The sequence below is a fragment of the Canis lupus genome, chromosome 33 (assembly GCF_048164855.1).
Source record: "Canis lupus baileyi chromosome 33, mCanLup2.hap1, whole genome shotgun sequence".
Taxonomy (NCBI): Eukaryota; Metazoa; Chordata; class Mammalia; order Carnivora; family Canidae; genus Canis; species Canis lupus.
The window spans coordinates 3,121,420-3,125,661 of NC_132870.1; the positions used below are offsets into that span (position 1 = coordinate 3,121,420).

The following is a 4,242-nucleotide window of genomic DNA, read 5'->3' on the forward strand; positions in this document are numbered from 1 at the left end:
TCAAACAGTCACCCAAAGGATCTGTCCACATTCATACCCCTACCAGCCGCAAGTCCTTTGGTTCCAATACTTGTTCCTACCAGGCATTCCCATTTTAGCCATCCTGGGGCAGGGGTGCTGGGGCAAGTTTTGCCTTCATTTTGATGTCAGTACCAATTGTTGGCAGCTTTTGTTTGTTTTTGACTGCAGCTTGAATTTGCTTTCCTTTCACGTGGTGGCTGAGACATTTTCATCCAGTTTCTTCTTTTTGCTTAAAATTGCCCATCCTACAGGAAATTCTGATGGGTTCTTTCTTCTCTTTCCCAGCTCAATCTTTCCTTTGTTTTCTTTCCCTGGTTGTTGCTTTCCCTCTCTTTTACACATACTCCATGGCCACCTTCAGGGCCACTCGTCCAGGTAACTCCTGCAACACCCATCAGAGCTCCCAGCCATGTGGATCTCAATCTTGTGTGGATCCTCAGGGCCACTGGCTTCAAATTTTCTCCCCCTTCTAGTCTCGTCTCCTTCATGCCCCTCCTGGGATGAGTTCTAGTCCTACTTCTTCAATAGGCCAGGCCCTAAAAACCCTCAGGTTTCAAGAACAGTTAACAGTTACTGAGAGCTTACAGAAGCCAGAAACTTGACAATATTCCTACACCCCACACAAAAATCCCAAACTTTACAGGTGAGGAGATGGAGATACAGTTAAGCAAATTTCCCAATTCCTTCCCATTAGTAACTGACAGAACCAGGATTTAAACAGCTCATCTAAACCTACAGTGTGTGGTCTTAGGACTTCCCTGATTTTATGAAGCTACAAGATCCTCAGCCCCTATTGTCTGTTCCATTCACCTGATGGTTATATTTAGAGCCTTGTATCCTTGTCCAACCTTTTATTTCCAGCATCATGATTTTTTTTTTTTTTTAGCATCATGATTTTGAATCTTTAGGCTCTCCTATCTGATTCTGTAGGGCATTTAAAGAGTGGAAATACTGACTGAAATGGAGATAAAAGCAAAACCATAAAATTCCTGTGAGAAAGAATAGCATACAGTGAAAAGACAGATGACAAGCCCGAGGAAGAATGGAATAGATGACAAAGACTTAATATCTTGTTACATAAAACCCTTTTATAAATCTGTAAGGAAAAAAGCAAGTAACCTATTAGTTAAATAATATTTTGAAGGATAAGAGTAAAGTAAGCAATTCACACTAGTAGAGATGACTAATTCACAAGAAGTGCTACTTCACTGGTAATCAAATGAAAATTAAAATAATTTTTTACTTTTAATAGAGGTGGGCTAGCCAGAAGAACATAACCCACCTTCAGGTGGTTGGGACTCAGTTGGGAGGGTAGGTCCCAGTGATGGGGGCTGAACCGCTCTGGCATGAGGGGAGACAAAGGGATTCTCACTCTAAGTCATGTCTTTCCTTGCTTTGGGACTCAGTGCCCCCGTCATCTTGTAGTAAAGTTACTGGGGTCTGGTCTGGTCCCAGTGAGTGTGGGTCCTGCTCCAGGGGTGTCCCGGTGTTTGTTTCACCTATACAGAAGGATATACCAGCATATATATTAATATAAAAGCATAGACTTTATACTTTCTTTATGCTTTATGCTTTCCTATATTATTTATGTATTTATTTTGCAAGGACTATGTGTTAGTTTTATCCTAAAGAAAGTTATTTCTGTCTTGGGAAAACAAGAGTATACGTCACCCACTTTGTGAGGCAATATCAGAATCTAAACCTCACTGGAGTCTAATGGTAGAGGCTAAAGAGTTTGGGGGCAAAGAACTACACTTCTCAGATACCATTTATCATTCACTCAATTTTTCTTATAAACTCGATTTTCTGACTGTGTTTCTGGTATGAATTAGTTATGTCTGGACTTTGTCATTAAGACCCAGAAAATCTTGCTTCCCTTCTCCCCTTTTTTGTCCTGAGTATACAGAAGGGCCTACAAGTCAGACTTCTAGGCTTACCTGCAAGATTACCTGTCCCATCCAGATCCCAGCCAAACTGCACATTTCGACCAGTCGGGTGTCCAGTCTTTAAGATGCCCTATTAAAATCTGCATTACTTGCTGATGCAACACAGCTTCCTGGCAAAAAAATCTCATTATTACCTCAGACCCCAGCCCAGCTCCTCCTCTCTGACTCGTCTCCGGGCTTCTCCACTTTCAACTATTAGTTTACTGAGCTTCATAGGAGACTCTTCAAAATAAATAACATTTTCTATCATCTACTGAGTATTTACATTATGCCAGGAATTGACATATATCTTTTATTTTAATCCTCCTAACAATACTTTCAGTTAAATATAATTACTATTTTACAGATGAAAAGAAACAAGGGTTATCAAGAAAAGCACAGCCAGGATTTAAAGTCACATCTGTCTGGCTTTCTTCCAATCTGGAATCTCCCCCGCCCCCCCCCCCCCAAGCTCTTCCTTTGCCAGGAGAAACCCCTAACTTTGTTCTCTGCTAGAGGCTGGACTGCAACCACCATGAGGTGACCTGCTGTCTCTTCTGATCATGCCTGAGAAAGCCGTGAACAGATTCCTTGTATTGTTATCTGCACAGACACTTGTATGCTGTCCACTAGTCATTTCCTGAATGTTTACTCTCAATCCAGAGCAGCCCAATTAAGAGGCCTCCCTGTCTCCAGTAAGGCCTTGCATCAAATCTATTTGAAGTTCGAGTGACAAGATACTTTGTGCTTCCTGTGATGGAAAGACTTGGCCCTACAGGGTGTATTTATGCTTTAAAAGGACAGTGTATCTATCCAAGGAAATTTCTAACACAAGAACATTTTCTTTAAAAAAAAAAAAAAAAAGATTTATTTACTTGTATTTTGAGGGGGGGGGAACATGAGCGGGGTGAGGAGCAGAGGGAGAAAAAGAGAGAGAGAGAATCCCAAGCAGACTCACAGAGCCCAACACAGGGCTTGATGTCACCGTTGGGAGTTCATGAGCTGAACCAAAACCAAGAGTTGGATACTCAAACACTCAAACAACGGAGCCACTCAGGTGCCCCAACACAAGAAAATTTTCTAAAAGGAAGAAATTTAGAACAGAGGTAAAAGGTGGCACAGCTTATCCTTGTTTTACAAAAAAAGGAAGTGGAGCCTCAGAAATTCGTTGGCTTAGCCAAAAGTAAAGCACAAAATGTGAAAATGAAACTCTATCTTCTAATCATGGATTTCAAGCCTCACCCTCTTTCTGCCCCCACCCAGTGCCCATTTTCATCAGCCACTGACCTGCATTCCCAGGCCTTCTCTTGTGGGAGAGCCACCTCCTTGTGTCCTGGAGACAGGCTGGAACAGGGCTGCCCTGCACCCCTCCCACGTTTTACACCATCTCAGCTCAAAGTGAACCCTCTGGATGAGTAAAACTGTTAAGAACACCCTACCTGTCACAATGTTTTAGGTGTCATTATTTTATGAGGTAAACTGCTCAGTTCCTCATTACAAATCTCTCTCAATTGTCTGCCAAGGATATGCTCCCTATAATACTTCCAAATTCCATAAACTATTTCATCCATACATTCATCCAGTAAGTGTCATAGCATAAGGAATGCGAGGTCCTAAGGAGAGAAAGAGCCCCCTACCCCATAGAACTAAGGGGTAAATTTCATAAAATGATATGTTCCGGATTCACTGGACTCTCCTTGACTTCCAAACTTACTCTCTCTCACCCAACGCCCAAAGCGAGCCTACGTTCTTGTGACACCTTGACAGTCAGCAGTTTATAAGGACAAAGCATGCTACATGCTTCACCTGATACTCCACCCCACGTGTATACACTGGCTTTGTGTTCTGACCCTGGAAGCTCTCACAACCGCTTGTATGATCCAGGACATAGAGCCAAATCACCGCTGCCACCTTTACTCCCTGACACCATCCAACAGCATTATTTCACTTCTGCACACCCTGCCTTCTGCTCTGGGGTTCCTCTGTCTTCACGGTGCCCACATTTAGCACGCTGCCTCTGTGGGGGGGCCACAGGCTTGTACCCACTCACTGCTTCCTCTGCTGTCCTGAAATCCGACTTCCTCAGGGACAGGCAGGGGGGCCAGGTGCATAGTCCCAAAGTGCACCTTATTTTGTGTTCACCTCCTAGGACCTAGAACAGTCTCTAGCATATGATGGGAGCTCAACAAATATTTGTTGAATGGAGGAATGAAGGAGCAGAGTATTAAAGTGACATGTATAAGGCACCTAGTTTAGAAGACAAGAATCCTGGCTCCCTAGGTCCTAGGTCAGTGCC

The 4,242-nt window shown here is 43.1% G+C and overlaps 1 long non-coding RNA gene across 1 annotated transcript; it reads right to left on the reverse strand.

Moving 5' to 3' along the window:
* Nucleotides 1-1,241: 1,241 nt before the first annotated feature.
* Nucleotides 1,242-3,807, reverse strand: LOC140624007 (uncharacterized). The gene is made up of 3 exons (XR_012023566.1): nt 3,234-3,807; nt 1,959-2,077; nt 1,242-1,520 (listed from the first exon to the last, which is right to left on the reverse strand). It is a non-coding gene; the product is annotated as an uncharacterized lncRNA (long non-coding RNA).
* Between the last annotated feature and the right edge of the window lie 435 nt (nt 3,808-4,242).